The following is a 14,257-nucleotide window of genomic DNA, read 5'->3' as shown; positions in this document are numbered from 1 at the left end:
TTCCCTGCTAACAGCATCCAATTTTTTTGCAGGTGGCGACTGGAGATACTTTAATCTCAAGAAAGATAGGACCTTCCGCTAGCTCCTGAGGAAAGTCACGATTGGTTTAAATCCGTCTCGGTAATCTCATTTCTATTTGCTGAATGTTCACTTTTCCAGCCCCTCCCGCAGTCAGGGTACCTGTGTGACCCAGTTCTGGCTAAAGAGAATTCAGCTTAAGCCTGTTGGGAGGCCTTGGAGAAGGGATTTTGCCCCGGCCCCCACTTGTTCCTCTTGACTGTGGTGAGAGAGCACCATGCTTGGCACTCCCGCAGCAGTCTTGCTGCCACGGGGCAAAAGCGAGCAGCAGAAGGAAGAGCCTGACCCCCTAATTACACTGAGCGCTGAATGAGCCCTAGAACCACCAACCTCCAGAAGTGCGCGCGCGCGTGTGTGTGTGTGTGTGTGTGTGTGTGTGTGTGTGAGAGAGAGAGAGAGAGGGACAGAGAGGGAGAGGATGAGAGAGAATATGTTTGTTGTTGTGCAGTCTCTTACAGCTGAAAGCAATTCTGACCCAAATTTATGCAACAATTTGGCTCCAATAGTTCGAAAAAATGTCATACTTCTGTCTCATCACATCAATATGAAAGGTATATGGAAAGCAAATATGTAAAAATTCCTGAAATAAAATCAAAGAGACTTCTGACAGTGTCCAGTCAAGCCACAGATGACATTAAGCTGCAGCCATTGCCAAGTTATTCTTCTCCTTTCTAGGGATTCTTGGTACGGAGCTTTGCTCATGCTCAGTGAAGTTCCAGACTAACTTTGGAGGCGCTGCCCTGCATTTACTGGGATTTCTTCAGTTGCAAGTTAAACCCACTCTAAACTAACTTAATTTAAAAGAGAATTTATTGACTTACAAAACTGAAAAAGCCCAAGTTGCATCTGGCTCCAGGCAAAGCTAGATTCCAGGTCAGTCTGTCTGTCTCTCCCCACACCTCCCCCTCCCTCCCCTGCTGTGCTTCCCTCCTGAGTTTTCACAAAGGTGAAGGTGAAGAACCAGGTGATGGTTCTCCTGTCCTTTCCAACCTGACCGCTGCCCACCACTGACTCCCCGGTGGCGACAGCCTCTCACTGTCTCTTCATGTGATGCTTCCCTAAGTTGTTAACTGATGTTTTCTAGCCATGATTTAACTTCATGTTTACAAAGCTACTTGGGAGACCCATGAGTTTGCAGGTTGTCAGCTCAGAACTGCTGAGCAGCACAGCATCCATGACAACTGGGCAGGAGATGTGCCAGGAGAGCCCCACGGAGGTGTGCTGTGGGTCACACCAGCACACCTGCTCGACCACTCAGCTACCCTGCCGGGCAAGATGCCCCTCATCCACTAGTGGTATAAACGTTTCCCATACAGAAGTGGAGAAAAACATCCAAAAACAACCGATCTAAAAACAAAACGGTTACATGGAAAAGAATGAGCACAGGTATATCAAGCAGATGAGACCAGAAAATCAGGGTCATTTAGTATTAGGCAATGCAATTCAAGACAAAAAATATTAAACTGGACCAAATGTCATTTTATGGATCAGTATTTTCTGTGGATAAAGAGTGTAATTTGTGGGACTTCCCTGGTAGTCCAGTGGTTAAGACTCTACGCTCCTGATGCAGGGGGCCCAGGTTCGATCCCTGGTCAGGGAACTAGATCCCGCATGCCACAGCTAAGAGCCTGCATGCTGCAACTAAGACCTGGCGCAGCCAAATATATATATATATATATTTTTTTAAAGAGTGTAATTTGCAATTAAAACAGTTTTATGTACCAAATCCCACCAGAAATTACATAAGGCAAACACTGCTAGAAATGTGTGGAGAATTGAGCAATTGTAGTGGAAGGTAGGTGACATCCTTCTCATTTACCAGCAGGTTATTTGAAAAAAAACGAACAGCAGAGTTGTAAGGAAGCTTTCATGACAAAGCTCCCCTTCGCTGAGACTGCCCATGGAGAGAGAACCTCCTGAGAAGGAGGGCAGTTGACCCTCCCAGGCCTTGACTCTCCTAGGCCTGCCTCCCGTCCCTGAGGGTCCCCTTCCGGGTGGACCATGTCATGCTACCCTGGGGGCCTTGTGCTCCCTCTGCCCTGCAGGCTGGGTATGGACATAGGCCTTCCTCTTACTCCCCATGATACAACCAGGGCTGGGCTGGGCAGCTCATCAAGGCTTGTCAGATGGTCAAGGCAGAGCAGGCAGGAGCCACAGCACAGCCAAATCTACCACAGGTGACTGGCTAGCTCTGGTCATCAGTCAAAGGATGGGAGGAAGTACCCTTCAGGATTCAGAAAGGACAGCAGCTACCTTTTCCTCTCTCTAAAGCATCTTATACAGGGATGGATTGGGAGTTTAGGGTTAGCAGATGCAAACTATTCTATGTAGAATGGATAAACAACAAGGTCCTGCTATATAGCACAGGGAACTATATTCAGTACCCTGTGATAAACCATAATGGAAAAAAATATGAAAAAGTGTGTGTGTGTGTGTGTGTGTGTATATATATATATATATATATATACACACACACACACACACACACATATATATATATATATATATACATATATATGTATAAATAACAGAATCACTTTGCTGTACAGTAGAAATTAACACAACAGTGTAAATCAGCTATACTTCAATGAAATAAATTTTAAAATAAATAAAGCACCTTACACCAGCCCCTGCTCCAAGTCCTCACTTTCTCTCCCAGGTCCAACTCTTCCCAGGCTGATGGGCAGTGGGAATGTCTAGTTCCTACAGGAACACCTCCACTCAACTGCCTATCATGGTACTAACAGGCTGGCTAGACCACAACACAATCACCCACCGTCTCTCTGTTCAAGAGTCTTACAGCAGTTACTAGCACTGCTCTATTCTTAAGTAAGTGTGGGTGCGTACCTGTGCTTGTGTGGGTACGTGCAGATCGTGCCCATAGAGAAGGCCTTCTTTTCCAGTGCTCATGGATAATTCCTAAAAATGGATCCTATTTCAGGCCATTGTATTAGATGTGCTGGACATCACGTCTCTTCCCATATAATCTTTCTAAGGGAACCTGACCCCATTCCTAGCCCAGCTGGGGGGGTGGTGAGCAAGTAACATCCATTATGGCCACAGGTGATTGGATCAGGAGTGAACACCTGACCCAACTTACGGCAATCAGACCCTTTAGGAAATAAGGATTTTAGGACACAAAAACTGTGGCAAACCGTGGATCTAAAGAATTACATAAAATTGGGGCTGGTGGTCATGTTGAGCCATGTTCAAGTGAATGAAACTAATCTACAGAGTAGATATTGGAGTAGATGAAAAGAAGGAGGTTCAATAAGAGATTCCCAGCCCTAGAGTAGCTTCCTGGTGCTTTCTTTTTCCTCTGAAGTCTAGCTATTGTTCCTCCACTTCATTTCTGTGAGAGTGTTCCCCTTTTTACATGACTTAATGTGAGTGGGTTTCTCAATAAATATTTTAAAAACAGAAATTGGGTGATGGAAATACTCTGAAATTAGATCATGGAGATGGTTGCACAACATGGTAAATACAGTAAAACTACTAAATTGTGTTTGACTTTTAAATGGTAAATTTTATGTTCTATGAATTATATCTCAATGAAAAACTTAAAGCAGAAATTATATGCCGTAAGACCAGATGTTATTAACAAAAGGTTTAGAAATCTAGCCACCAGAACAAGGAAACGGAAGGGAAGGGAACTATCGTAGGTCATTCTTTGGTGAAAAAGAGAATCCACACTGCAATTACTATTTTGAAGTTAATGACAGTGAAAAATTATAAAAATTGTGCATGTGGAGGGTGGTCAAAGCTTTATTCAAGGAAAATCATAACCATAAGTGAATTTTTACTAACATAAAGAAAGCAAAATTAAATGAACTAAGTGTTCATGTCAAGAAGTTAGAAATCAAAAAGCAAAATAAATGTAGGCAAGATAACAGAAAGGAATGAATGAAGATTAAAAATAAAATAATAAGATTTTATTTATTTATTTATTTTGGCCGTGCCGCATGGCATGTGAGATCTTGGTTCCCTGACCAGGGATTGAACCCGCGCCCCCTACAGTGGAAGCACAGAGTCTTAACCACTCGACTGCCAGGGGAGTCCCAAAATAATAAAATTTTAAAAAGAAAAAGCAAAGAGGATAAACGTGGGTCCTAGACATGTCAGTCACAAAGCTTACAGGTCCACCATCCTTCTTAGAAACAGCCATCCCATTCCTGCCTCTCTGCTAAGGGAGGGGGGGCCCTGGGCTGCTCCTTAAGAGAAGCTTCTGACAAGAACTTCAGTGAGGCCCTGAGCAACGGAGGCCCAGGATAGCCAGGCATAAAGAGCTCTGTCCAACAGAGGCAGTGTCAAACAGCATGACATCAAAGATGGGAGCCATAAAGGAGAGATGGACAACTTTGACTATTCAAAAGTTAGAACTATTGCAAAGGAGAGGAAAGCTTGAAAGCATGTTGGGTCAGATGCAGAAAACAAAGTTTGATTCCTACCTCACACCTTACATCAATATAAATTCCAGAGAAAGAAATACAACTGGCCAAAGAACATATGAAAAAGAATGTGCAATCTCATTTATAATTGAAATGTAATTCAAACAATTGTTTTATCCATGAGGTTCACAAAAACTAAAAAATTCTACCTTACCCAGATGTTTCACACATTGCTGGTGGGTGTGCAAACTGATGCAACCTTTCTGCAAGACCTAAGTAAATGCTGAATATATTTACCCTTAACCCAGCAATTTCACACCCAGGAACGTATCCCCCAGAAACCTTAGAACATGTGCACAAGTGTGTGTGTGTGTCTCTCTCTCTTTGTTTTTTTTTGTGCTGCACCGTGCCGCATGCAGGATCTTAGTTCCCCGACCAGGGATTGAACCTGTGCCCCCTGCAGTAGAAGCGCAGAGTCGTAACCACTGGACCACCAGGGAAGTCCCACAAGTGTGTCTCTTTGTTATTCTGTTGAAAGAAATTTGGGAAGCTCACAAATATATGAAAATTAAATAACATACTCCTAAATAACCAATGAGTCAAAGAAGAAACCAAAAGGAAAATTAGAAAATGAAGTAAATAAAAATGAAGATACAAAACACCAAAGAGCAGCTAAAGCCATGCTTAGAGGAAATTTTAAGCCGTAACTACCTACATTAAAAAAAGAATGATTTTAAATCCGTAACCTAACTTCTACCTTAAGACAATGGTAAAATAAGAGCAAACTAAGCCTAAAGAAAGCAGAATGAAGACTGGAGTGGAAATAAATGAAATAGAGTTAGAAAAACATAGAGAAAAATCAATGAAATCAAATCCTGGGTCTTTGAAAAGATCAACCATATTGACAAACTTTAGCTGAATTGACCAAGAAAATAAAAAAGAATACTCAAATTACTAGGATCAGAAATGAAAGAAGGAATATTACTACCAACCTTACAGAAATAAAATGGATTATAAAGGAAGGCTATGAACAATTGTATGCCAATAAACTAGATAACTTGGATGAAACGAATAAATTCCTGTAAAGATACAAACTACCTTCAGGAACCCGGGCCCCTGGCAGTGAGAGCACCAAGTCCTAACCACTGGACCACTAGGGAGTTCCCAGAAATAGAAAATCTTTAACAAAATATTGAATTAGTAATCAAAACACTACTTACAAAGAAAAGCCCAGAACCAGATGGCTTCACTGCAGAATTCTACCAAAATTTAAAGAAGAATTCATACCAAAGAAGTCTTCACAAACTATTCCAAAAGTGGAAGAGGAAGGAATACTTCCCAACTCATTCTATGAGGCCAGTATTACCCTGACACCAAAATAGTGAAGATAGCACCAGAAAAGAAAGCTATAGGCCATTATCTCTTATGAAATTGGATTCAGAAATCCTAAACAAAATACTCACACAAATCCACATCACAGAAAAAAATTATACACTATGAGCAAATGGAATCTATCACAGGAACGCAAGGTTGGTTTAACATCTGAAAATCAATTAATGCTCTACACCATATCAATGGAATAAAAACAAAAACCACAGGATCATCAAAATACACAGAAAAAGCATTTGACAAAATCCAACACCCTTTCATTAAAACAAACTAGGAGTAAAAGAGATCTTCTATAAAGGGCATCTATGAAAAACCCACTAACATCATAGTTACTGGTGAAAGACTGGATGCTTTCCTCTTGATATCAGGAGCAACACAAGGATGTCCACTCTCATCACTTCTACTCAGCATTGTACTGGAGGTTCTAGCCAGGGCAATTAGGCAAGAAAAAGAAATAAAAGGATTCTGTATTGGACAGGAAGAAGTAAAATTATCTCTATTTGCAGATGACATGATCTTGTATATGGAAAATCCTAAACAATTCACTAAAAAACTACTAGAACTAACAAATGAATTCAGGAAGGTTGCAGAATACAAAATCAATATATATAAAAAATCAATTATATTTCTACATATTTGCAATGAAAAATCCGAAAATGAAATTAAGAAAACAATTCCAAAAAAACAAACAAAAAACAGCATCAAGAATAATAAAATACTTAGGAGTAAATTTAACAAAAGGAGTGCAAAATTTATCGGTGGAAACCATGAAACATTGTTGAAAGCAATTAAAGATCTAAATAGATTTTAAAACATTCCATATACATAGATCAGAAGACTTATTGCTATTAAGATGGCAATAGTCCTCAAACTTATCTATAGATTCGGTGCCATCCATTGTCAGATTCCCAACTCACTTCTTTGAAGAACTGGCACATGGAATGACAAGGGACCCTGCATAGCCAAAACAATCCTGAAAAAAGAAAAATGGGGAACTCACACTCTCAAAATTTACTGCAAAGCAACAGAATTTCAAGATAGTGTGATGCTGGCGTAAAGATAGACATATTACTAAATGAAAAAAACAAGATATAAATAATGTCAACAATCCCATTTATATAAGAAAAAATATGTTTTTTCTATAAGGAAAAGTCTCACAACATTAACATTGCATGAGTAAGAGTGCTCGTGCAAATAAGGGTAAAATTAAATATGCAGGCTTGAGGCCTGGCATGTGGGGCTCAGCGTTAAGGGTGGTGTGGTGACCCAGGTCCAGGGGCTGCCCCAGGGTCAGGGCTTCATGAGAAATGGGCAGCTCCTGTTTGTTCCAAACTCCCAGTGCCTCTCAGGCAACCTGGAAAAACACAATTCCCCAAGCAGGAAACCCGCCACATATTCCAGCCTGGAGCTCAGAAAGCCAAACCCTGTGACAAATTTAAAAACAAAACTTGAAAAAGCAAACTCTCACAATAGAATGTTAAAAAAAACAAAACACAAAAAACCAACTTTTATTTTCCTTTCTTATTAATAAGTACCACACGTTTATTGCAAAAATTTTTTTTTCAAAATACAGATAAGCAAAAAGAATATTTCCCATAATCTCACTGCCAATGATGACCAATGTTAATATTTTACTGCAAATGTTGTGAGATTTTCACTATAGGTCAAAAAATTGTAGACACTATAACTTATTTTTTCATTTAGTAATACGCTGTGAATGTTTTTACATGTCAGTAAATATACATTTATATTATTACATAAAGCACCTGTTCTTGACATTTTCCCTTCTCTCACAGAAGTTTTCCTCTCTGGGGCTCACCCAGCAGAATGCCCGCTCCTGGCCTGGACTCAGGCCTGGCCAATCAGAGCCTTCTGTTCCCCCGCTACAGTGGTTCATCCAGGGGTGGGCACGTGACCCAAGTCATTCCAATGAAACTCTGTCCCAGGACCTTTGCCGCAACTGTGGAGAAAGAGAAGTTCTCTCTCTACGGGGGTTGCTGGGACACAGGAACATCAGCATTGCCCTTCTGCGCTCCCATCAGGAGCCTAAGAATGAGGATGCTTCATCCCTTGATACAGCCATCCTGACACCAGCTACCTTGAACCTGTCAGTCACAGGAGCCGAGAGTTTCCCATTTTTGCACACCTACTCTGAGATCAGCTTCTGTTACCTGCAGCCAAAAGAGGCCTAATTCAGTGAGCTAGGAGACAGGTGCTGTGCCAGGCTCAGGGACGTGGCGGTGACAGACAGACCCAGTAAGGTCCAGGCTTCCTCCTGGTGGCTGACCTTGTCTGAGGTCTCCCCACCAGCCTGCCCAGCAAGGCAGCTCTCTGGGTCCTTCCATCCACAGAACCCTGCAGATTTTGTAAACTCTCCTGTACAACTCCCTTGTTGGCAGGAGAGCAAGAAGTTGAACTCACATTCCCCCCACATGCTTGACTTCACGTTCCACATTTCTTAAAGTCTCCCACGGTAGCTAGAATTTTGTGTAAATTCTGCATTCTCTACTATTATGTCTTAACATTTAAAGAATGTGTTCTCCAAAAATCTTGGAGTAAAAGTAAGATACACCCTGCTTATCCTGTGTCTTTTAGAAACTAGACTTTTATCTAGATAAAAGTAAAGATAAAGACATATGACTTGTAAATATTTTCTCCCACTCTATGGGCTGTCCTTTTACTCTCTTAATAGTTCCTTTGATGCATTAAAGTTTTAAATTTTTTTAATTGACATATAGTTAATTTACAATGTGTTAGTTTCAGGTGCATAGCAAAGTGATTCATATATATATTCATATATATATATATACACACACATATATACATATATATATACACATATATACATATATATTCTTTTTCAGATTCTTTTCCATTATAGGTTATTACAAGGTATTGAATATAGTTCCCTGTGCTATGCAGTAGGTCCTTGTTGTTTATCTATTTTATATATAGTAACGTGTACCTGTTAATCCCAAACTCCTAATTTATCCGTCCCTTCCCCTTTCCCCTTTGGTAACCATAAGTTTGTCTTCTATGTCTGTGAGTCTGTTTCTGTTTTGTAAATAAGTTCATTTGTAACTTTTTTTAGATTTCACATATAAGTGATAGCATATGATATTTGTCTTTCTCTGTCTGACTGACTTCACTTAGTATGATAATCTCTAGGTCTATCCATGTTACTGCAAATGGCATTATTTCATTCCTTTTTATGGCTGAGTAATATTCCATTCTTTTTTTTTTTTGAATTTTGTTTTATTTTTTTATACAACAGGTTCTTATTAGTCATCCATTTTATGCACATCCGTATGTACATGTTAATCCCAATCTCCCAATTCATCACACCACCACCCCACCTCCTGCCGCTTTCCCCCTTGGTGTCCATACATTTGTTCTCTACATCTGTGTCTCAATTTCTGCCCTGCAAAACGGTTCATCTGTACCATTTTTCTAGGTTCCACGTATATGCGTTAATATACGATATTTGTTTTTCTCTTTCTGACTTACTTCACTCTGTATGACAGTCTCTAGATCCATCCACGTCTCTACAAATGACCCAGTTTCGTTCACTTTATGGCTGAGTAATATTCCATTGTATATATGTACCACATCTTCTTTATCCATTCATCTGTCGATGGGCATTTAGGTTGCTTCCATGACCTGGCTATTGTAAATAGTGCTGCAGTGAACATTGGGGTGGATGTGTCGTTTTGAATTATGGTTTTCTCTGGGTGTATGCCCAGTAGTGGGATTGCTGGGTCATATGGTAATTCTATATTTCGTTTTTTAGGGAACCTCCATACTGTTCTCCATAGTGGCTGTATCAATTTACATTCCCACCAACAGTGCAAGAGGGTTCCCTTTTCTCTACACCCTCTCCAGCATTTGTTGTTTGTAGATTTTCTGATGATGCCCATTCTAACTGGTGTGAGGTGATACCTCATTGTAGTTTTGATTTGCATTTCTCTAATAATTAGAGATGTTGAGCAGCTTTTCATGTGCTTCTTGGCCATCTGTGTGTCTTCTTTGGAGAAATTTCTATTTAGGTCTTCTGCCCATTTTTGGATTGGGTTGTTTGTTTCTTTAATATTGAGCTGCATGAGCTGTTTATATATTTTGGAGATGAATCCTTTGTCCGTTGATTCGTTTGCAGATATTTTCTCCCATTCTGAGATATGTCTTTTCGTCTTGTTTGTAGTTTCCTTTGCTCTGCAAAAGCTTTGAACTTTCATTAGGTCCCATTTGTTTATTTTTGTTTTTAGTTCCATTACTCTAGGAGGTGGGTGAAAAAAGATCTTGCTGTGATTTATGTCAAAGAGTGTTCTTCCTATGTTTTCCTCTAAGAGTTTTATAGTGTCCAGTCTTACATTTAGGTCTCGAATCCATTTTGAGTTTATTTTTGTGTATGGTGTTAGGGAGTGTTCTAATTTCATTCTTTTACATGTAGCTGTCCAGTTTTCCCAGCATCACTTATTGAAGAGACTGTCTTTTCTCCATTGTATATCCTTGCCTCCTTTGTCGTAGATTAGTTGACTATAGGTGTGTGGGTTTATCTCTGAGCTTTCTATCTTGTTCCGTTGATCTATGTTTTTGTTTTTGTGCCAGTACCATATTGTCTTGATTACTGTAGCTTTGTAGTATAGTCTGAAGTCAGGGAGTCTGATTCCTCCAGCTCCATTTTTTTCCCTCAAGACTGCTTTGGCTATTTGGGGTCTTTTGTGTCTCCATACAAATTTTAAGATTTTTTGTTCTAGTTCTGTAAAAAATGCCATTGGTAATTTGATAGTGATTGCTGTGAATCTGTAGATTGCTTTGGTAGTATAGTCATTTTCACAATATTGATTCTTCCAATCCAAGAACATGGTATGTCTCTCCATCTGTTGGTATCATCTTTAATTTCTTTCATCAGTGTCTTATAGTTTTCTTCATGCAGGTCTTTTGTCTCCCTAGGTAGGTTTATTCCCAGGTTTTTTATTATTTTTGTTGCAGTGGTAAATGGGAGTGTTTCCTTAATTTCTCTTTCAGATTTTTCATCATTAGTGTATAGGAATGTAAGAGATTTCTGTGCATTAATTTTGTATCCTGCAACTTTACCAAATTTATTGATTAGCTCTAGTAGTTTTCTGGTGGCATCTTTAGGATTCTCTATGTATAGTATCATGTCATCTGCAAACAGTGACAGTTTTACTTCTTCTTTTCCAATTTGTATTACTTTTATTTCTTTTTCTGCTCTGATTGCCGTGGCTAGGACTTCCAAAACTATGTTGAATAGTAGTGATGAGAGTGGACATCCTTGTCTTGTTCCTGATCTTAGAGGAAATGCTTTCAGTTTTTCACCATTGAGAATGATGTTTGCTGTGGGTTTGTCATATATGGCCTTTATCATGTTGAGGTAGGTTCCCTCTATGCCCACTTTCTGGAGAGTTTTTATCATAAATGGGTGTTGAATTTTGTCAAAAGCTTTTTCTGCATCTATTGAGATGATCATATGGTTTTTATTCTTCAGTTTGTTAATATGGTGTATCACATTGATTGATTTGCGTATATTGAAGAATCCTTGCATCCCTGGGATAAATCCCACTTGATCATGTGTATGATCCTTTTAATGTGTTGTTGGATTCTGTTTGCTAGTATTTTGTTGAGGATTTTTGCATCTATATTCATCAGTGATATTGGTCTGTAATTTTCTTTTTTTGTAGTATCTTTGTCTGGTTTTGGTATCAGGGTGATGGTGGCCTCATAGAATGAGTTTGGGAGTGTTCCTTCCTCTGCAATTTTTTGGGAGAGTTTGAGAAGAATGGATATTAACTCTTCTCTAAATGTTTGATAGAATATCACCTGTGAAGCCATCTGGTCCTGGACTTTTTTCTGTTGGAAGATTTTTAATCACAGTTTCAATTTCATTACTTGTGATTGGTCTGTTCATATTTTCTATTTCTTCCTGGTTCAGTCTTGGGAGGTTATACCTTTCTAAGAATTTGTCCATTTCTTCCAGGTTGTCCATTTTATTGGCATAGAGTTGCTTGTAGTGGTCTCTTAGGATGCTTTGTATCTCTGTGGTGTCTGTTGTAACTTCTCCTTTTTCATTTCTAATTTTATTGATTTGAGTCCTCTCCCTCTTTTTCTTGATGAGTCTGGCTAATGGTTTATCAATTTTGTTTATCTTCTCAAAGAACCAGCTTTTAGTTTTATTGATCTTTGTTTTTGCTATTTTTTTTTGTTTCTGTTTCATTTATTTCTGCTCTGATCTTTATGATTTCTTTCCTTCTGCTAACTTTGGGTTTTGTTTGTTCTTCTTTTTCTAGTTCCTTTAGGTGTAAGTTTAGATTGTTTATTTGAGATTTTTCTTGTTTCTTGAGGTAGGATTGTATAGCTATAAACTTCCCTCTTAGAACTGCTTTTGCCACATCCCATAGGTTTTGGATTGTCGTGTTTTCATTGTCATTTGTCTCTAGGTATTTTTTTTAAAATTTATTTTAGCTGTGTTGGATCTTCATTTCTGTGCGAGGGCTTTCTCTAGTTGCGGCAAGTGGGGACCACTCTTCATCGCGGTGCGCGGGCCTCTCACTATAGCGGCCTCTCCTGTTGCGGAGCACAGGCTCCAGATGCGCAGGCTCAGTAGTTGTGGCTCACGGGCCCAGTTGCTCCCCGGCATGTGGGATCTTCCCAGACCAGGGCTCGAACCCGTGTCCCCTGCATTGGCAGGCAGATTCTCAGCCACTGCGCCACCAGGGAAGCCCTCTCTAGGTATTTTTTGATTTCCTCTTTGATTTCTTCAGTGATCGCTTGGTTATTTAGTAATGTATTGTTTAGCCTCCATGTGTTTGTGTTTTTTACATTTTTTTCCCTGTAATTTCTAATTTCATAACGTTGTGGTCGGAAAAGATGCTTGATATGATTTCAGTTTTCTTAAATTTACTGAGGCTTGATTTGTGACCCAAGATGTGATCTATCCTGGAGAATGTTCCATGCACACTTGAGAATAAAGTGTAGTCTGCTGTTTTTGGATGGAATGTCCTATAAATATCAATTAAATCTATCTGGTCTGTTGTGTCATTTAAAGCTTGTGTTTCCTTATTAATTTTCTGTTTGGATGATCTGTCCATTGGTGTAAGTGAGGTGTTAAAGTCCCCCACTATTATCGTGTTACTGTCGATTTCCTCTTTTATAGCTGTTAGCAGCTGCCTATGTATTGAGGTGCTCCTATGTTGGGTGCATGTATATTTATAATTGTTATATCTTCTTCTTGGATTGATCCCTTGATCATTATGTAGTGTCCTTCCTTGTCTCTTGTAACATTCTTTATTTTAAAGTCTATTTTATCTGATATGAGTATTGCTACTCCAGCTTTCTTTTGATTTCCATTTGCATGGAATATCTTTTTCCATCCCCTCACTTTCAGTCTGTATGTGTCCCTAGGTCTGAAGTGGGTCTCTTGTAGACAGCATATATATGGGTCTTGTTTTTGTATCCATTCAGCAAGCCTGTGTCTTTTGGTTGGAGCATTTAATCCATTCACATTTAAGGTAATTATCAATATGTATGTTCCTATTACCATTTTCTTAATTGTTTTGCATTTGTTTTTGTAGGTCCTTTTCTTCTCTTGTGTTTCCCACTTAGAGAAGTTCCTTTAGCATTTGTTGTAGAGCTGGTTTGGTGGTGCTGAATTCTCTTAGCTTTTGCTTGTCTGGAAAGCTTTTGATTTCTCCATCGAATCTGAATGAGATCCTTGCTAGGTAGAGTAGTCTTAGTTGTAGGTTCTTCCCTTTCATCGCTTTAAGTATATCATGCCACTCCCTTCTGGCTTGTAGAGTTTCTGCTGAGAAATCAGCTGTTAACCTTATGGGAGGTCCCTTTTATGTTATTTGTCGTTTTTCCCTTGCTGCTTTCAATAATTTTTCTTTGTCTTTAGTTTTTGCCAGTTTGATTACTATGTATCTCGATGTATTTCTCCTTGGGTTTATCCTGTATGGGACTCTCTGTGCTTCCTGGACTTGGGTGGCTATTTCCTTTCCCATGTTAGGGAAGTTTTTGACTATAATCTCTTCAAGTATTTTCTCGGGTCCTTTCTCTCTCTCTTCTCCTTCTGGGACCCCTATAATGCGAATGTTGTTGCGTTTAATGTTGTCCCAGAGGTCACTTAGGCTGTCTTCATTTCTTTTCATTCTTTTTTCTTTATTCTGTTCCTCAGCAGTGAATTCCACCATTATGTCTTCCAGGTCACTTATCCGTTCTTCTGCCTCAGTTATTCTGCTATTGATTCTTTCTAGTGTATTTTTCATTTCAATTATTGTCTTGTTCATCTCTGTTTGTTTGTTCTTTAATTCTTCTAGGTCTTTGTTAATCATTTCTTGCATCTTCTCGATCTTTGCCTCCATTCTTCTTCTGAGGTCCTGGATCAT

This window comes from Balaenoptera physalus (assembly GCF_965194825.1).
Source record: "Balaenoptera physalus genome assembly, chromosome: 20".
Taxonomy (NCBI): Eukaryota; Metazoa; Chordata; class Mammalia; order Artiodactyla; family Balaenopteridae; genus Balaenoptera; species Balaenoptera physalus.
The sequence above is the reverse complement of the archived record's forward strand: the minus strand, read 5'-3'. Positions refer to the sequence as shown.